The sequence below is a fragment of the Pseudonaja textilis genome, chromosome 1, assembly GCF_049901715.1.
Source record: "Pseudonaja textilis isolate UNSWEBS1 chromosome 1, rPseTex1.2, whole genome shotgun sequence".
NCBI lineage: Eukaryota > Metazoa > Chordata > Lepidosauria > Squamata > Elapidae > Pseudonaja > Pseudonaja textilis.
In genome coordinates this window covers 306,374,502-306,396,321 of record NC_141990.1, presented here as the reverse complement: position 1 = coordinate 306,396,321, position 21,820 = coordinate 306,374,502, and the positions used below count along the sequence as shown (strand labels likewise).

The window sequence follows — 21,820 nt, the reverse complement described above, 5'->3', positions numbered from 1 at the left end:
AATTGAAATTCTATCTTCTCATGCTGGTTAAAGGACGAAATGATAAAAATGAAAGGGGGGAAAATCCTCAAGTTTTAGGAAGATCTATGATAATTAAAATAGTGATACTTCCCAAATTATTTTTTTCCAATACCAAATTATTACTTCTATCTAAGAACAAGCTTTCTGAATGGAAAAGTGTGAGGAATCGCATTAGATTGGCCAGTTCTGTTTTAAACTGATTGAAGTGTCAAGGAAGCTTTGCTATACCTAATCTGAAGTTTGGTTTTGATGCATTTCAACTAAATCAATTAATGCATCTGCGTCACCATTATCTGCATGGTAATGGAACGATCTCCTGGGATATAACTGAGACGGTAAAGTGGAAATATGTGCTCTTCCCTTTTACAGCGGTAAATTGCTTTTCAATAAAATGCATTACTAAGTGGTTTAATGGCCAAGCAACTGCAGATGAAATATTTAGTTCCTTTTTTCCCTCCTTTGATTTTTTTTTTTAGATCATCCCAACTATCTATATAAAGATAACTATTTACTACATAAAGATTGGATTCATACAAAAGCTTTTAGGTTAAAAGATTGTTTCCACAGTGAAAATGTTTTTACCGAGATAAGCAAGATGAACTGCACACAATATGGATACAATAATGTCAAATTATAGCCATTGCTTCTATTTTAATTAAACAACAGGGAATTCCAAATGAATCCACATTTTTTAGAAGTTATGCCTACCTGCAATTAATCAATTTAGCTAATGGGTTCATCCCATTATAGAAGTTTAATTGATATTATAAATACATCTCTTTCAAAAATAAAACTGACTTGGAAAACAGAAGGAATTTATGATAAGTTGACTGATTTAGATAAAATTTTGATGAGTACTGATGAAAAGGTAAAAAAAAACTTTATGGACATTCATTAGAATTTAAATTGGAAGAGGAACAAGTTAAAGAAACGATGATTGCTTGGGGGAAAATTTTTGGATATGGGATTGATTTAGAAAAATGGCAAAAATTGTGGTCTCAAAATTATAAAATGATAATGTCAATTGCATATAAAGAAAATTTGTATAAGATGTTTTACAGGTGGCATCTATCCCTGATGAGACTTGCAAGAATGTTTAAGAATAAATTGGACAAATGTTGGAAATATCATCAGATACCTGGTTCATATTACCATATGTGGTGGACATGCTCGGACACAAAAAAAGATTGGGCTAAAATCCACACATGCTTGGAAAAAATGATGAAACAACATATAGACTTTAAACCAGAGATCTTTTTATTGGGAATTATACCAGTAATATACAACAAAGAGCTAAAATATTTGATTATAAATGTTTTAACAGCAACTAGAATTGTATTTTCTAAGAATTGGAAAAATGATAAAATACCTATGCAGGAGAAAGTTATTAAGAAAATTATGGACTGTGCTGAAATGAGTAAATTGACATTTGAAATTAGAGAACAAGAAGATAAACAATTTTATATGATATGGGATTTGTTTTATCAATGGGTGGACAAAAAGACACGGTAATGTAATAGACTAGATAATTTTGCAATAGAAGTTTAACAGATTGATATAAAATATAATATAGACATATATAACCATTGGATGAAAGTATAATATAAATTTTAAAACAAAATTTGGAATGTCTTGTATAAAATGATGGAATAAATAGTTTAGTCATGGATGATTAATAACTGATAAATATATAAGTATATGTTAATTTGACAATATGAAAATTGATATAAACTGTGAGTAATGACTACAAAAGGATAGCACAAAAGATTTGTAACCAACTGATACACTGTATGTATATAAAATGGAAGATGGTTTTATGTTTTGTTAGTACATGTTTGTCTTAAAAAATAAAAACTTTTTATAAAATAAAAAAACTGACTTGGGAAATATATCTTGACAGACGAATCACTCATGAGCAATGGCCATAGAGTATCTTTTTTGTAAAACTACATCTGCTCAAATTAGAAAAGCATCTATAAAATGATTATCACCAGCAGCACTGAACATGAGATTTATTAGAGTCAGTGACCAGTATGCAGCCCGGGGAATTTTGGGAGTTGAAGTCCACACATCTTAAAGCTGTTGAGCTTGAGAAACACTGGTTAAACTTTAGAGAAATATGAAGACTCAATGAGTCTGTGGCTTGAAATGTAATTTTTGTGAGTACATGGATCACAAGATGGCCAAAGTTTTTATGCTCATTAAAGACATCTTCAGGTACTTCTGGCACAAAATTATTTTCTATTTCTTGGTTGGCTTGCTTAGCTACTATTATACTACCTCATCACTAACGTTGCCTGGACTATATACATAAAAAATTAAAAACTACAACAAAACAATAACATAGCAAAATAAAAACAACAGAGCTAAATCAATAAGATTAAAAGGCATCCAAGCTAAAGATATTCAGAAAGATCAATGGAGGGAAACTAACCATACCTAATGAATATGATAATATTGTATGGATCAGGAATGTCTACTTGATATGTTGGATGTCTATCAGAAGTTTTTAAAAGACAATAGAGGAATTATTGGCAAGGTCCAGGAGAAGGGTCTTCTGGGCCATTGCACCTGCCCTCTGAAACATCTGGATTGAGATCCGCTCCAAACCACCTGACCTACCATAAGAGCCTAAACACCAGACTCTGCCAGTTGGCTTGGGACTCCAAAGGAGGGGTTTCATGTCAGAGGTGGTTGATATATTAATATCAGATCCCACCTGTCATCCTCCCTCCATTCATCCTACTCCTGCTCTCCCTGTCTTTTAGCTATTGTATGTTTATATTTTTGTAGTATTTTATTTAGATGTTTTTATCTTTTAATATTGTAAGCTGCACAGATTTACCCTGGGGCAAGATGGGCGGTCAATAAATTTAACAAATAAAACTTTATGTACTTGCTGATTTGGTCTACTGTTTAACTGATTTCCTTTATTCCTGTTATTGTTAGGATAGAGTTTTTTTCCTCTGTAAGGGCGAGAAACAATGGAAGTACATCTTAACCAACCCTTCACTGGTACCACACTCACTTTCATAGATCCATTGCTACTTGAGTCCTCTTGAACTCCCAACTTCAATTTTCAGTGTCTTTGGCATCACCCTTTAACTGTATAACTATTTGGTAGGAGCAGTACATCTGTGAGGTCATGGGCCTATTGCCCTTGTTTTCTGGACCTGCTTACCTGTACCCCTAGGCCTCTGTGAGGTCATCTTTGTACACAAGCTGAGCAGCATATAATCTCTATATCAGAGAAACTAATACACATTTTATGGAGATGATCTTATACAGGGAAAAATTGGGAATGTTTTAGCAGGGATGAAGTTTATTTTTAGAGCAACTAGTTAGTTAAAAGAACTAAAATCAATACAAGCCTTCCTTCCTTGGGCTTAGTTATAATATCTGAATATATTATAAGTTATATCCTGTCAGCTGTGCCTTCATTCAACATCCAAGAAAGAAAATCTTAGGCTCCATTTAAAATAGAGAAAAGTACTTTTACTGGATTTGAAGTGATAGCTACAAAAAGGAAGCAAGATCTGAGGCAAATAGGCACGGAAATTACATATTGAAAGTTATCCCAAGTCCCATCCCCCAATAGTTCAAACTGGACATCCAATCTGAGGTGTTTATAATGTCATGTGGGTTATCATGTTCAGGTGGCGTCTCACACATCTGGTATGCCAAGATGGTTGACTTTGGCCTAGAAAAGATAAGTGGCTGCATTTGCGCAGAAAGCAGGAAAGTGTTCCACCTTTTATAGTTCACACAACTACAATCTCCAGCACCCTTCCCCGCATGAAACCCAATTATTCCTCCCCCCAGTTTCCATAGCACCCAGCAAGAATCAAGCAGTTAAAGGTGTCAGAGAAGAAATCTTGGAGGCTGACATATCCGTAGCACTAGTCCCTGCATTTTTTGAGGCCATAATATGCTTTGTTTGATTTTGGTTTAGGTGAAAATCCCATGCACCATAAATCTGGTATATTCCAGAAATTGTGGTATACTGTCAATCCCCAAATATGGGCCAGCAACTTAAGCAAAAACACCTTGTACATCAAGGGGGACAACCTATTTTTTTAAAAAAAGCCTCACAAGCAGTTAACTATGGAATTGTATCTCTGGTTGCTAGCAGACGTGCCATATTGCAATACCCATCACATGTTGCATATCCAAACTCTCAGCTGATGCCGTCTCTGAAATGTAGATAGACACTTTTCAAAGTGATATACATCACTCTACATGATAATGAACCCATGATAATGCAGTAAAGGTCTGTTTTCTCTTTCACAGTAAAGTTGTAGATGAGAAGATATTTCAATAGAAGAGAATATCTGGAGCTCCGAGTTGAACTGAGGAGTCTGTTCTCTGAGTTTGGTTGTTTGCTTTCAGAAGTTTCTTTATCTGTCTAGGTAACTTCATCACTCCTGATGGTATTTAATTTCATAGTACGAGGTGTAATGACAATAAAGTAAACTAAATTAAACTAATTGTTCAGCACTGAAGATGTTACCTAGTCAGTTACAACTAGGGAATGCAAGCAAACAACCAATCTGCAACAAGAGATTTATTGATTAAGATTTGACCTGGAGTTCAAATCCAGATCTTCCCTGATGTACTCCAATAATTGAATTAATCTCCCAAATGAATTGACTAATGGCAGGAGGCAAGCACGCTAATAGGAAGAAAGAGAAGCATGCACAGCAGATATAGAAAAGTTTGTACACCCAGAGTCACTTGGCAGTGAGATGGACAATGTATAAATTAAATAAATAAATAAACAAATAATATCCTACCACTTCCTAACGGTGTGGGGCAGAAGAGTTGGCTTCTTTTCCAAGCATTGCCTAGAACTGTAGATAGATGCAGCTTGCACTCAGTATTGTGTGTTCAGCAGGAGTGTATTTACCAGCATAACTGAATTAATTTTAATATGGGGAAAAGCTCAGAAGTGGGATATAAAACTGAAGCACAGAAGAAACATTAGCCCCCCCAGGAGAATGAAACTAGAAAACAAAGTTTGTGATACCTGAAAGAGTGTTTCCGTGCCAAATGCTTGATGAATAAGTAGCAATGAAATGTTTGAAGAAGCTTTCCAGATAAAAAAGATTAGAGCACCAGAATCCTTTTCCAAGCAGGTTCCCTATGTGAGGCTTGATTATCTAAATTAAGGCCAGGTGATTTATTAAACCCAAAGAACAATTCCACTGGCTAAGGATAAATTTAAAGCTACTATATTAATATTAAATATTAATATGTCAATATATATAAATCCAGATTATGACTGAGTTCAGATATTGTGCTAAAGCAGTTTGTTTTAGCCATGATTTGTTGACCTGAGCACAGTGACCAAAGTCACATTAAACTTTCGATGCTTGAACAAAACCTTGTACTTTCATATGATTAGAACTTGTGAGGGTGATGTCAAGATGTTCCCTGTTGCAATCTCAACATTAAATTTTTTTAAAAAACTATTTGGTTTTTTTTTCAATGCGCAAAATCTCATAGAATTGCCAAATCTTGCATAACTTCAACTTTGTGAGTGTGTGTTCTTCTGAAATTTCAGCAATTTTACTTGAGATCATGCAAGGCTGTCAGAGTTTGATAAAGATGATGAAATCTTGGTCATGAAAAAGTGATACTTAATAGTATATTGAACACTGATGATGTTACCTAATCAGTTAATGAAATGCCTGCAAGCAAACAACCAAACTCAGAGACCTCCAGCCATTCTACATGTTGACAAATATACAATTCTGGCTGTTTATTAAACAACTCCAGTCATTTCTATTTTTAAATTAGTTTTTGCATATCAAATTACTCAGTACCATGTCATACCTGAGGATGTTGCTGACCTCTCCGGACCCATATCCTCATTGCCCATCAACACTGCTCATAGTACAAACATATCCAAATGACTCAATTGTATTGGATGCTGGAATTTGAGGAAAACTTCCTCCGTAAATGCGTTTAGAATCACAGCCTAAATATACAAAGAACAGGATGGAGAATTTTAGCTAAACTTTTCAGACTATCCAGTTATTCAACTGGATTTGTGAACCAAAGCTCACTTCATCAGATGCTTTTCTTTTGTGAACTGCAGCTCATGAAAGTTGAATAACAGAATAGGAAGGGACTTTGGAGGTCTTCTACTCCAATTTCTTGCTCAAGCAGGAGACCCTATACCATTCCAGACAAATAGCTGATCAATCTCTTCTTAAAAACCTCCAGTGATGGAGCACCTGCAATTTCTGAAAACAAGCTGTTCCACTAATTAATTGTTTTCACTGCAAAGCTGACACCTTTTAATTATATTTAGTAGTCTCAAAAAGGGGCTACTGGATTTCTTCTAATTCCAGGCTACCACAGATTGGACATTGCTCTCTTCTTACAATGTTTAGCTATGCTTTGGAAATATATGAACTTAAAACTTTCTATTAATGTATGACTATGGCAATACCTGGATTTAACAGCAGGTTGCAGTATTTAACTTTCAGGAATGCCAGTCTGAGAAAAGGAATAAATGTGGGTTTATTGGGTTTGATAGGCTAGTTTGTTTGCTCTTTCATTGCTCTTGATTAGGATAATTTCCTCGTGGGCGAAGATTGCTTCATATCATACATATTTCGCAGAGCTGCAATATTAATCAGTTAATCTGGAGCAGTTGAAATCTTGGCAGTTGATTATTTAGATGTTCCATAATGCCAGCTCACAACACAGCTGTTTGTACGTTATTATATCATGTTAGGGTTGGAAAAAAACACTATAGCTTGTTCAACTGATCATGCTTAAAACCAGGAATGGCTTTATGCCAAATCATAATTCAAAGTTTAAAACCATAGTTAGATGTATAGATGTTATTCAGCCAAAACAAACAAACAAACAAATCGCTATAAAGTTTGTGTAAAGGATGAGTCCTATCTGTCTCTCAAGTGGTGGAAAATGTTCTTCCTTGCAAATAGCTTTGATTATTGAAGGGTGCAGGTAAAAAGGAGGCAGTGAAGCTACTTCCCCGTGTGCTAATCTTTATAAAGACAGAAAGAGTAAGGCTTGGAGAAGATGGACTCAGTATATAAATTACCTCATTAGGGGAAGAGAAATAATTCTTGAATAATTTGTACAATAATTTGTATTCAAGCATTAACGAAGAATTAAAAACAGCAACATACTATTCACAGTCAATAGTCACATTATTGCATGCACACATGTAGAATGTTTTATGTATGAATTATTAAACAAACCATAAAAACTTTCTGAAGGTCATGTATAATGGAAGCACAGAGTCCGTGATGTGGTCCACTGAGACCTTCAAGATCTGATGACCAAAATTTGATAGGAAAATGGCTATATTAGACATTTTAATTTTGGTCAATTTAAGTTTTTTTTAAAGTTCAGAATAGAAGTGGTTTCAATCTAGAAAGTCTCCTGCTGTGATTTTTATCCTTAAAATATTTTTTTTAAAAGCAAAAAAGTTTCACTAGGTGTTTTAGGTCAAGATATTTTCAGTGATGGTCTTCTTCAAAATCCAGGAGTCTGAGATGTAGCTGGGTCACCTCAGATATTGTCCATTTTGCAATAAAGGCAGACTCACTCATCATACTAATGTCATTTGATTTTCTAATATATACATCTGCCTTTTCTTACACAGATAATAGCCAATGATGATAGTACTTTGGTGACAGTATGACCTTATATATGTGTGGGTAATTGGATGCTGCTGGATGCAGGATATTATTCCACATTATTAAAGTGAACAATAAATTGGGGATAATTCAATAGTCTCCATAATCTGCTACACTTCTGAAATAAAAACAGACCTCTCTGGAATTAAAATTGTGGGGAAAGAAAGTAAAAAATATCCTCTGACTTTGCTACCAAATGTAGGAAAATAGGAACCATTGAAAAGTATACATTTTGTTTACTATGTGAAAGAAAGGAAGCTAATTGTAGGAACATTTCTTTTTTGTTATTCTCTTTTATGGAGATCATCTAATCATATCTGCTTCCAGAGGTTGTGGATGCTCCAACACAGGAGATTTTTAAGAAAAAATGGGACAACCATTTGTCTGAAATGGTATAGGGTTTTCTAACTGAGCAAAGGATTGAACAAGAAGACATCAAGGTGCCTTCCAACCAGAGATGGTATTCAGCAGGTTCTGACCAGTTCTGGAGAAACGGTAGTGGAAATTTTGAGTAGTTTGGAGAACAGGCAAATACCACCTCTGATTGGCCCCGCCCCCATCTATTCTCTGCCTCCTGATTTTACAGTATCCTTCCCCTGGAGTGGGGTGGGAATGGAGATTTTACAGTATCCTTCACCAGCCACGCCAGTGGTGGGATTCAATTTTTTTTTACTACCAGTTCTGTGGGTGTGGCTTGATGGGTGTGGCAGGGGAAGAATATTGTAAAATCTCCAGTCAGGGGTGGCATTTGCCAGTTCTCTGAACTAGTCAAAATTTCCGCTACCAGTTCTCTGGAATTGGTCAGAACCTGCTGAATGCCACCCCTGTGCCACGCCCAGCAAGCCACACTCAGCAAGCCAAGCCAAGCCAAGCCCACCAAGCCACACCCAAAGAACCAGTAGTAAAAATTTTTGAATCCCACCACTGCTTCCAATTCTATTATTCTCTTCCGTTGTATTGAACACAATAATTTATTAACTTTGAAGCAAGATAACTTTGCATTTGTTGAGATTTGTTAACATTATGACTTAGTGCAGTATGTGAACCTTAAGTAAGTGTAGGAATATCCCATCTTTTGTTTTATAGGAGATAGGAAGAAATTGTTCTTTTTCTAAGAAAACAAGATTTCCTCTAGTGCACCAATGCACGATGTTAAATTGTCCTTTTCAAAAAAATATTCCATCATTGCTATACTTTATACATTGCAAAACTATGACTGATAAATTCTGTTGCTTGTTGTTTGATTATTTGAAAGGACTGGTTGAAAGGACTTGTTAGTTCATAAGATTTGCTTCCAGATGTAGCAAAAAGAGTACAAGAATATAGCTGGCTACAACTGCTGCAGATATTGTCTTGAAATTGATTGGTTGTTCTCTCCAGCTCATGATGGACGAGAATTTATGTGATCTACGGAATCAGCCTAACCTGCGTATGCCAGATAAATAGGCTGCGTGGTACAGTTTTCTGCTGGTTCAGCTCCTTTCTACCAATCAGCTGGTGTCGACAGGGAGAGATCCAGCCCACAGCTGCTCTTCTGTGATTTGCCACAGGGCTTGGTACTTCCTCCACTCCTTTTTAATATCTACATGATGCCACTGGGTGAGTTCATCCATCACCATGGGTTGCAGCATCATCAGGAGTGTAGATGGAGTTATGCAAAAGGTGTAGCTTAGGTCAGAGAAGGTGTGCAGCAGTTTGGCGGGTTGGGAAGGGTACATGGGGGCATATAAGAGGTGTTGTGTGGTCAGGAAGGCATGTGGGAGGTGACGCATATCAGGGAACATAGGTACATGGGAATGTGAAAAATTGGTTGTATAGGTCAAGGAAGGCATAGGAGTGGGTGGGTCCAACAGATGGTGAATTCATCCTTGATGAATTATAGGCCCCTTTTAAAGAGACACTGGTGCACTTCCTCAGGAAGTCATCACTGGATCCCACTGTTCTGAACAATTTTCATCCAGTCTGATGGCACTGTAACTCAGGAAGATTCTGGATTAAATGGATTATCTAGACCTTTTTGAGCAGGGGTGTCAAACTCAATTTCATTGAGGGCCGCATCAGGGTTGTGGTGGACCTGGGGCTGGGGTGGGCATGGCCAGGGTGGGCATGGCCAGCTTGACATCACTCACCGAGGCTCCATTTTTGGCAGCATGCAGCCTCCCCAGGCTCCATTTTGGCTGTTGTGACCTGAGCTCCCTGAGCTTCCCTGAGCTCAGTTTTCACTGGCAGAAGGCTGCAGGAGGCCATCACCACTGAAAATGGAGCCCAGGAAGGCTGCCCGTGGCTCTCCTGAGCTCCATTTTTGCTGGCAGAGGCACTGAGGTCAGGCCCGCAGGCCAGTTCTAAGCACCCCTGCTTTTAGTTTGACACCCCAGCTTTTGAGTAAGGATTCAGGTCCAGATATGGGATGGAAACAGCATTGGTATCATTCTTAGATGATCTCTGGCAAGAGCAGGATGAAGGTGGTGCACCCATTCTTGCTTTTTTGTTCTCTTGGCAGCTTTCAACACCATTAACCATGATATTCTTTTGACTGACTTAGGAAGCTAGGGTTCAGTGGCACAATCTTGTGTTAGTTCACCTTTTTCTTCTAAGCCCAACAAGGACTGATAAGAGTGAAAAGCCCCGCTCATAACCTCTGCTTTGTGGGGTGCTGCAGGCCTCAGGACTCTCTTTGTTTCTTTTTAACATCTTACATGAACCTGCAAGGTTATACATCTCCATCCCAGGTGAAGTGAGTGATGCGGTGGATATTTTTTTGCGTTGCCTGGACACTATAGGAGCCTGGATGGGAATCAACAATCTTCAGCTGAACCCCAGCAAGAGATCATGTTTGGAGGTGGAGCCCCTAGCGCATCTGGGAGTTTATCATGTTTGGTCTTGGATGTGGGTGGCGCCACTCCAGGCAGACCTGCTGCAAAATTTTGGGGGTCTTTCTGGACTTACAGCAGCAGCTCCTGCTCAAAAAGCAGATGGTAATCATGGCTCGGAGGATATTGGCTCAACTTTGTGTCATATGCCAGTTATGCTCCTTCCTGAATAGATCAATCTCAAATGCCATTTCATGTCTGGACTATTGCAATGTGCTTTAAATGAGGCTATCCTTGAAAACCATCTGGAAGCATCAACTAACACCAAATGCATCCACGCAAACAATTTTGCACTTCCCAAGATTGGTAAATGTAACACCTCTGCTGCTTGAACTGCATTGGGTGCTGTTTTGCTTCTGGGTCCAGTTCAAGATGTTGATTATGTTATGATGCATGGGACCAGGTAAATTGTGGAGCTGTCTTTACCCCATTGCATTGATCCATCAGAGTCAGTTAGGTGGAGAAGTTATGCTGAGGATTCCATCAGTTAAACATTTTCAACTTGCAGGGTCCTGGAAGAGACGTTTCTCAGCCGTTGCCCTGACATTGTGGAACATTCTTTCCTGAAAATGAGGTAGGACCCATTCTCCTGGGCTTTCACAAATCCTTAAAGATCTGGTTCTGCCAACTTGCTTGTAGCCGATAGAGGGGCACATTAATGCTCTGAAACTACCATGCCTGTTTTTTTAATTCTGAATTTTAATTGTTTATTCTCATGCTTGAACTATTTTTAATTATAATATTTTGGCCTATGAGGGAGATGGGTGGTCTCTAAATATGATAAATATTTAATAAAATCAGGACAGCTCCCACTTCACCCCATGTCTCCCATTAGCATCAATCTCCTGTTGACAGCTTAATAGCGATAAACCCTCTTTCCTAAGCAACTACCTAAATTCACTCTCCCCTTCCCTCATTTCCATGTTCAGCAGTAATTGGTAGTAGTTTTAACTCCAGCAGATGCTATTTGGTGAAAAGAGAACCAGAACCAGAGAGCCCAGCAGTTCCTTTCCATAAATTGGCATACAGTAAATAAACAAGCACAGTACCATTTTCTGTCTGACCTCATTATTGTGGCAATGAAAGCAGCAAATTTTATACAAGCATACAGAGCCCCTAATTTAATTTCCAGACTTCTCAATTGCTTTCAGATAGTACGTCCCTTGAAGTCCTAGGCAAACAAATGAAAATGATCTCTATTGTTGTCGTCGGGGGTTGTGTGTGTGTGTGGGGGGCAACTAAGACCTAATTGCTTGAAGCCCAGAAGTGGGTGAAGCAGACATCCAAAAATAGGCCATCCATTCAATGTTGTATCTGTAGATACAACAAACACATTCATCATTCAACATATGCTTGTCTCACGCTGCATTGAAAAACCCAGGCAGACATAAAAACCTGATAAGAGATGGGAACCTCTATTGTTCCTACATATAAAGAATTATACATGCGGATAAATGAATTGAAACTCCCAGCATTTCTACGCAGCCCTGTTTAATATCCATGTTAACAGAACAAAAGCAACAGCGGCTACTCATGCAGTAATAAATTATATGCCTCCTTAAAGGCTAATCGATTTATTAGGGTAGAAGATTTCATGAAAGTGCATAGCTTCATAAACATTAGGCTTTGAGGAGTTAGAAGGCTAAATCTTTCTGCAATAGGTGGAGATTGCTTACTAGTTGTGATTTCACTTTAATTTCAGGTTTAGTATTCTCAGTTTTATGGTACACCAGCACGTTTTATGGTACACCAGCTACAAAAACAATTAAAATTAGAAACTGCAGCAGAGTCTTGCTTAGCCATCATGTCATTCTGTAATTGATCAACTTTTTGTTATGATCTTAGACCAGTGGTCGGGGAACAGGGGTAAATTACCCCAAATGGGGTAAAAGTGAAAATCTGGGGGTAATGAGGAGGTTGCGCTGGCCAATGGCGGAACTATCGGCATAGCAGCAGTTATTACGGTCCATTATAGCACGGACGGCCAGTGTCAGTGTGTGTCAGTGTCACCGCATCCTCCTTCTCTGCTCTGCTCCCCCCCCTCTCTCAGTGGACTGCTCCAGCATTTATGTGTATGGCGCAAGCGCTGTAGAGAGAGCGGGTACTAGGGGGTCATCTGGCTACTGACTATTCTAACCAGACGGAGCGCGTGCCGGAGAGGGAAGGGTGGGGGCAGGGGGCGAAGGCGGTCGGTCTGAAGCTTTCCGGGACAAGCCTAACTTGAAGGCAAGGGGTGGCGGACGCGCACGTGCCAGCGCAGCTGCTGGGCGAGGGCGCTGGAAGGCCGCCCGCTGCCGTTAACCCAAACGACTGCTGCCGTGCTCGCCTCTTATGGGAGCATCTCAGTTTACACGCCTGTTTAAAGAGCCAAGTCTAAACCGCGCGCCCGACTGACGTAGCCCCAGCGCTGCCTGCCGCGAGCTTCGCAGCTCCTGCCGCTGCACGCCGAGGTCGCGTTGCTTCAGCCAGCCAAAACTCGGGCGAGCTGGACTGAAACCGGGAGGGCGCGGGGGGAGACGGGGAGGACAGGGGAGGGCTTCTGGCGCTGTCGCGGTTCAGTGTCTCTGGAGCCCGCGAAAACAAGTCGGGGCGCTGAGAGGCTGAGCGAGCAGGTTCCCTCCTCCTCTTTCCTCCCTGGCGGCTTTTTGTGCCAAACGGGAAAAGGTCGGTTTGGCTGGCAGCAGCCTGGGCAGTGTCCGAGGCGATGGCCATTTGCGCAATAAAGGCGGCTGAGATAAAGGTTGTTTTCTTCCCGCTCCCCACCCATCTCTGGAGCCACCTGGAGTCGTTTGCCTTACTCGGATTGCCAATTTTCCGCGCTCTCTCCGCAGACGCGTCTATAAAAGTTGGAAGGTGGCGCGAAGTCAGCAGGTGCAGCCACAGAGAGTGCAGTACAGAAGAAGCCTGCTCTGTCATCCAAAGAGATTCGCATTACAGAAGCCCCTCGAGCTGCATGTTAGGAGACGATTCCTAATGCTAAGTTTCCTCCCCTGAACGATCAATTAGCCAGAGAAGCGGTGGGGAACCCCTTTACTGGCTGGGTTCAAGCACAGGCTGGAGGCAGTCACTTGCATTCCTGACAGAACATAAAAGTTGACTTCTGTGGCCTAAATCGCTTTTTTTTTTTACTGTCAATATTTTTATGAAACTTTCTGAATTGCTGAGCTAAAGTGTTTTGACATGGAAGTTTGTTGTGCCTATTGCCAATTTGAAGACAGTCTCTACTGCCTTTGTTTTGAATAGAAATTGGCAATAGCCACAACAAATTTATTTATTTATTTGATTTGTCAATTGCTTACAAGATAATAGGTATAAGTATAAACATAATTATGAATACATGAAATGGATACATATAAGAAAATAAAAGGAAACAATAGGACAGGGAAGGTAGGCGTTGGTGCACTTATGCACACCCCCTACAGACTTCTTAGGAAAGGGGTGAGGGACTGGTGTATTTGAATTCAAAATGTTATTGGATGTATGATTTCCTTACTTTCAAATCAAGGGGGTAACGTCTGCGTTTATAAATTTTTTGGGGGGTAAGAGGTAAAAAAGTTCCCTGACCCCTGTCTTAGACTATCCAGCAAATAGAAACAGAGTTATATATACAGTATACATTACAATATTGTCTTACATTCACCATTCAATTATACATTGTATCAATAAGTACAGATTTCAAGATGCCAATTATGTTGAGGAAAAAGTGCAGTCTTGCAGAAAATAATAGTTTTGCAGAAGCAAAACTGGGTGCTGAATTGATTAAAAAATGTGTTTAAATTCATCAGATTTACTTGCCATTTTCAGTAAAATAAAAAGGAAAAGCTCCCTTAAGTTAAGTACTGCTGACTACCCAAACAATGTAGAAAAAGGTGTAATTGCCTTCCCTGTTACCTTTTCATTTTTATTTCCACGTTAGCCTGTGAACTTGAGGTTTCTTGATTGTCAATCTTCAAAATAATAACCAGGTCTGCCCTCAGTAAACAGAAACCTTGGATTCACTTATAATTAAATGTGCTTTATGATTATATTTGAAAAGTTCTGGGAAAACTGTCTCGGGCAGATAAAAAGTCAGTACCATTCCATTACTGATCATTACTTTGAGCATCTCATTGCCTCCCATTCAAGAGCTAAATAAGTCCAACATGGTTTAGGTTTTTTTTCCCCAAGGCCATCCAAGGTCAAATAAATGCTGCCACCTGAACTGGGTTTTCTGGAAAAATCACTAGTTTAAAAGATCAAAGAGCTCAATAAAATAAATAATACAGGACATGTTCCACTTTTTAACATCCTCCCACCTGGAAGGACAAGTGTGTTCTATGAACAAGTGTTGACAGTAGCTTCCTTCATACAGAGTTGATGGAAACTTGTTGAAACTTGCCAATAAAAAAGATCTGCTCCAGTTAATGATTAAAAAATGTATAATATATAATTTTAGGAAGGAGACTATTCCCTTAAACTCCCCAGGTTAAAATTACCGGAAACCTGATTAAATCCTGTTGGAGTATGTGATTCCAAGCACTTCTGAGGATCCTTTTTTGGTCTAATAAATCCAAAATGATATTTAGAAATTCAGAGGACAGTCCCTATAGCTGAAACTTTTTATGTAGTGTTTTGTCAAATTTAACCTTGACTGACCTTGTGTCTGATTCAAATAACAGTTTGTCTTTAATGTTTCTTTCCTCTTTGTAAAAGTAAATTGCCAGAGGGACTCCTTCATTAATGTAGGAATATAGGCAGGAGATAGCTGAATAAATTGTGAAGGCTCATGTTTGGGTATCAGAAGTTCATCCTTTGAAGATTTCTGTCAGTAGCCCTCAGGCTAAAAACCGAGGAAAGATACTGCTCAGATTTTGAGGACTTTGTACTTAATGTACAGTAGCATGCATAACTTCAAGCAGTCTTGGTCAAACTTTGTTTCAATGAATCACTAAGTCAGAGGAAGTGCCATAATTTCTACAAGATATAAAGTTAAAAACAACGTTATTTCTGAAAATCTAAACACATCCTTACTATTTTAATGTGGTGGTTTACAGATTTTAAAGTGAGAAAATAGTAAGCAAAGCAAATAAAAAAATGAGGTATAAGAGAATAGGAAATGTGGTTGGTGTAGATGTTTGGATACTTTCCCATACAATACTTTGTACCGTGTTTCTCCAACAATACGTCCTCCACCAATAGGAAGGCCCGGCATGTTTTATTGGCATAAAATCAAATTAAGCCCCTCCCCCCAAATTAAGGCCTATATTAAACATGTGAAATGAAAGAAAGAAAAACAAGAAAGTCCAGTTGCCTCTTGAAAAAGCATCTTTAGGACAACCATGACCTGGGATGACTGAGAATCTCCATAGACCACAATATTACATGTACCACAGGCAGCCATTACAACAGCAATGCACAATTGCTTATACAATAACAATTGGCAAGATGTTCTATTCTTGAAATGCTTCACCTTTTCCCCCCTCTAAATGTATCTTCTGAGGTTATAATCAAATTGTCTCTTTTTTTTAAATAGGTCCAAAGCATTTGGTTCCAAAATGCCTGGGTTTATCAACATTTAATTGTTTTTTGGCATACTTTAAAAAGAAATCTTGTAAATAAAGTAAGAGAAAAGGTTATAGTTTGACAACTCTGACAACAGAACACTGTTTTTAAAGAAATGCTGTGCAGGTAGCCCTTTACTTTGTGACCACAACTGAGCCAAACTGAGCCAAAACAAATCTTTTGCTAAGCAAAACAATTGTTAAGCGTGTTTTGCCCCATTTTTGCTACTGTTGTTAAGTGAATTACTGAGTTTTTAAATGAGTAACAGGGTTGTTAAGTGAATCTGGCTTGTTCACTGATTTTGCTTGTCATAAGATTACAAAAGATGGTCACAGGTCCCTGGGGACACTAACTGTCATAAATATGAATCAGTTGCCAACTGTCTCAATTTTGATTACATGACCATGGAAATGCTACAATGGTCGTTATAAGGGTGAAAAATGGTCATAAGTCACTTTTTTCAGTGCTCTTTGAACAGTCAGTAAATGAACTGTTGTAAATCAAGGACTATCTGTACTGTACTATCGACTTATGGCCATCTCCAATGTCAATTCAAATTTTTAGCAGGTTGTTTGCATAGATATATTAGATGCAAAAAGACAAAGTGTATCTAATACTAAAAACATGAAAAAAAAATCTGTAATACCATTATAAAGCCTTAGTAAGACCACATCTAGAATACTGCATCCAGTTTTGGTCACACTATAAAAAGATGTTGAGACTCTAGAAAGAATGCTGAGAAGAGCAACTAAGATTAGTGGGCTGGAGGCTAAAACATGTGATGAATGGTTGCAGAAACTGGGCATGTCTAGTCTAGTGAAGAGGACGAAGGGAGTCATGATAGTATTGTTCCAATATTTAAGGGTTTGCCACAGAGAGGAGGTGGTCAAACTAATTTCCAGGGCACCTGAAGGCCAGACAAGGAATATAACGGATGGAAACTGATCAAGGAGAGATTCAACCTGGAAATAAGGAGAGCAATCAACCAATGGAACAGCTTGCATTCAGAAGTTTAGTATTTTTAATATTTATTTGATTTGTCAATCGCTTAGAAGATACTGGTATAAGAATAAACATAGTTTTGAATACATGAAATAGATACTTATTAGAAACAATAGGACAGGGACAGTAGGCATGATTGGTGCGCTTATGCACGCCCCCTATAGGCCTCTTAGGAAGGGGATGAGTCAATAGTAGACAGTCTAAGGTTAAAGTTTTGGGGTTTTTGGGAAGAAACCACAGGGTCAGGTAGAGTATTCCAAACATTGACCCTCTGTTGCTGAAGTTGTATTTCCTGCAATCAAGTTTGGTTCGGTTAACCTTGAGTTTGTATCTATTGTGTGCTCTTGTATTGTTATGATTGAAGCTGAAGTATTCATTTGCAGGTAGGACATTGCAATGTATGATTTTATATACTATATTTAGATCGGACCGGAAATGGCGTAGTTCTAGGTTTTCTAGATCTAAAGTTTCAAGTCTGGTGGCATAAGGTATTCTGCAACGAATAGAGGAGCGGAGAACTCTTCTTGTGAAATATTTCTGGACTTTTTCAACTGTGTTAATATCAGATACATGATATGGGTTCCAGACTGATGAGCTGGATTCAGGTATAGGTCTAGCAAAAGTTTTGTATGCTGTAGTTAGCAGCATGATATTACTAGAGAAGAAGCTATGTAGGATTAGATTAACAACTCTGAATGCCTTTTTGGCTATGTAGTTACAGTGGACTCTAGCACTTAGATCATTAGAGATGAGTGCTCCAAGATCCTTTCCAGAGCTTGGATCATCAACAAGCTTGTATTTTATTTTCTGATTCTTTTTCTTTTTTTTGCCAATATGTAAGACAGAGCATTTATTTGTTGAGATCTGAAGTTGCCATTTGATTGACCATTCTGATACATAGTCAAAGTCTTTTTGGAGGGTAGTAGTATTGTCTGTGGTATTGAATAGCTTTATATCATCAGCGAAGTTGTGGGAGCTTCATCACTGGAAGCTTTCAAGAAGAGATTGGACTGCTATTTGTCAGAAATGGTGTAGAGCAGGGGTGTCCAACCTTTCACCTTCCCTGGGCCACATTAGAAGATGAAAATTTGGTTTGGGCCGCACATAAAATAAAATAACAGTAATGATCCCTGATCATCCAAAAAAACCATAGAAAACATAGTTAACATATTAAATTTATTTGGCAGCGGGGGCAGAAGTGGCGGCGGGGGCAGCGGTGGTGGGGGCAGAAGCGGCGGCGGCGGCAACAGCAGGAGGTGGCGCTCTGACAGCGCCCACCTTTTCTGTTGCTGCTTGGCCTGGCACTCGCCTCGCCCCGCCTTGCGCCTGCCTCTCCTCCTCCTCGCTGGCTCTGGCACGAAGGTTGGGATGGACACTGGGCCGCATTACGAGGTGACCTGGGCCGCATGCGGCCTGTGGGCCGCGGGTTGGACAAGCCTGGTGTAGAGTCTCCTCCTTGGGCGGGGTGGGGGGGAGTTGGACTAGATGAACTACAAGGTCCCTTCCAACTCTGTTAATCTAATCTAATTTTTTCAACTCCTCTGCCTGACCTTGTAAAATCCTGCCTGTCCTTAATCTGACTTCTTGTAACTCCACAAGAAGTCAGTTCAAAAGAATCGTTTTTACAGTCTTTTGCTCCTAAAATCTTTCTAATTGACTGGCCAAAGTTTGACAGCAAAGTTCCACATCATACAGCACAGTTTCCTGCTGATTTTTGACAGGAAACAAAGATTTTTTTTTTGGTCAAAAATAATCCTTTTAGCTCCCCAAAACAAAGTGTACAGAAGTGTTCCTACCTAACTGTGGTGTCATGACATCACCTTGCACTCAGTGTCCCTTAGCTTTTTTAAAAAGGACACTCTTTAGCCAACAAATTCTTGCTGATTCCTGGTGTATGTTAATTGGAACAGACAAAGCGATGACTTTCTGGTTTGTATTGAGTTTTCATTTCTATGCCTGCTGCCCACAGCATCTTGAACTTTTTATACTGAAGCACAATTTCAAGCCACATTAAAATGTTCTCCGTGTTAAAATTTACAACATTTATGTTAAATTTACAACATTCATTGACTACATTAGTCTTTTTTTTATTCTGCCTTTTCCACCAGAAGTAATGTAGCTTGCTTTGAAGTCTACGAGGGAATTGTTCCTCCTATTTCGTAAACAGATTGAAAAATAAAAAAGAAACCCCATCCTACAGATTAACAGTCTCCAGCTGTTGCTCTGAAGATTAATACAAGTGCATTCTCTCATACCCTTTACCCCATTTTCTTTCCTTGTTGAGGCAGAACAAATTAGGAACGGATTTGTGCACTTGTCCATGTACACACACAGTTACAGAAACATTTTAAGCAGCTTATCTGAATTTTGCAAATATTTAAGTCTCAAAACTGCTGCCTTTTGCTCCAAGCGCAAACAGAAAAGCTAGTGGTCCTGTAGAATTCCTTAATACAGGTCACTTGGATTATTTCTACAAGGATATTTGTTTTAGATTTATTTCAGAATGACTCATTCAAAGTTCCTTTCCAGTTATTTCAATCTGTAGTATGTGGCACATATGTAAGTAGGATAAACATATAAGCTTTTTGTTTGTAGAGCATTAGGAAAACAACATGAACTGTGGAGTTTTATATTGCTCTTTGAACAGTTTGTGGAGATATTAAATCCAAGTATCTACATTCCTTTTTTCTGCCCTTTGTAATCAAGATTCAGATGTGATTTTTTTAAAAAAACCTGTTTTGAAATCAGCTTTACAAATCGTCACAAATGTTTCAGAGCATTGTCAAGTGTGTGGATTATCGCTCTACCAGGAAAAATGTAGGTTGGAAGAAAGGCAAAATGAATATGGAAGATGAGGGAATTGGGGAAAATTAATATAAAGGGTGAGTGAAGTACAGTTATCAATGGCTGTTTCCAATTAAAAGCAAGCAAGGATTACCAAACTTGAGGAAGGCAACTTCAGTAAGGAAATCATTTATTTGCTTGTTGCACCCCCAACAAACATGTACAGTACATTCCACTTCAGATCATGTGGCCCTCTCCTAATTTTATTCTCTGCAATAACAAACTTATGAAATAGAATGGGTGGAGAGAAGGTGACTAGCCGAAATTTTCAAGATTATAATAGAAATGCAATTTGCGTTCTGCTTGTAGACTTCAGATTGACTGTTTTGTGACCAAAATACTGCATTGAATGAATCTTTTATCTGGTATTGTTATTGCACAGTTCTTGATTTTGTCATACAGAAAGCTACAGTTTCTGTTGTCATTATCCCTGTGAAGGTAGTCAGTGAAGCTCCATAAGGGAGGGACAGACCCTTTATGATTAGAATGTCTCTGAAACAGCTAAGAGCAATCTCCACAACCACATTCAGGGTTAGGGTTGCACTATCTAACAAAATACTAGGAATGAGGAAGAAATGGTCTTGCTCTGCTATATGAGAACAGTTTGATCCTGTTGGACCTGAGGAAATGGACAGGATCTTCAATGTTGTCAGTGCAACCACCTGTCAATTAGATCATTTGTCTGTCCTGGACAAGGTGAAAGCCTCCAGGATGGAGACTAGCATAAATTCTTCACTATAGGAGTGGACATTCTTGGGGCCTTTTAAAGAGTTCTCTGTTTTGCTCCCTGCTGAAAAAAAAAATCACTTGATCCCACTCGCCTGGACAGTTTTCATCTAGTTTCTCATCTTCTCCTTTCAAGGAAGGTGGTATAAAAGATGGTTGTTTTGCAATTATATAGAGAAATTAAAACATTAAAAGAACGAAGGAGTTATTGTAACAAGGCAGATCACATCAATGATAAAGATAAAGAAAATTTTTGTAACCATTGCTCAATATATGCTGTAAAATGTATATACGTGTGTGTGTGTGTGTGTGTGTGTGTGTGTGTGTGTGTGTGTGTGTTTTCTTAAGTTTTCGCAGGTACTTACATGTATGGCATTCAGCTTTGTCCGGGTATTTTCCCACATCATTGTAGTTGTGCTTTTAAAGTTTTAGCAACGTTTCGGCAGAATCTCATCTGCCATCACCAGATGAACACTATACAGAAGCCTGATGATGGCAGATGAGATTCTGCCGAAACGTTGCTACAACTTTAAAAGCACAACTACAATGACGTAGGAAAATACCCGGACAAAGCTGAACACACACACACACACACACACACACACACACACACATATATATATATGTTCTGTCTCACCTGTATCCACAGGTGAGAATCCAAAGTTCAAATGCTCAAACAGACAAACACAGACAAGGCAGAGTTAACAGTTTCTGTTTACACAGTCCTTGGCAGTCTTCCTGGAATCTGTCTGGCAAGTCCGAGCTGACCATAAATCACGATGCTACAGCCAAGAGAGTCAAAACGTCTTCTCCAAATCCCAAAATACACTTTGCTTCAGACAAGGATTAAGGGCCAGCACGCCTCCTTAAATCCCCTGGAGGGGTGTGTCAGTCTCTCTAATTAATCTCTGGCTTGACGTCTCCTTTCAGATTGTGATTGACGTTTCAATCTTCTTCTAGTCCTAGCATCAAGCCAACATCCATCAGTCTCGTCCTCACTCGAAGCCTCTGGCACGTTCTGTGGATCAGCTGCTGACACTTGAGGTATGAATGACGTGGAAGGTTCTGGAGACGACCATGTCTCCAACACTCTCTCATCCTCCTGGCTCGCATCTGTGTCCTCTGATACCTCAGACT

At 39.1% G+C, this 21,820-nt stretch overlaps 1 protein-coding gene across 1 annotated transcript in view; it reads right to left on the bottom strand.

Annotated features, from left to right (window-relative positions):
- LOC113434901 (potassium channel, subfamily K, member 16-like) overlaps positions 1-21,076 on the bottom strand; it is a 32,977-nt gene extending 11,901 nt beyond the window's left edge. The window contains exon 1 of the mRNA XM_026698387.2: positions 21,049-21,076. The gene's annotated coding sequence lies outside the window, so the exon portion shown is untranslated. The remainder of the gene's footprint in view (positions 1-21,048) is intronic.
- Positions 21,077-21,820: the final 744 nt, after the last annotated feature.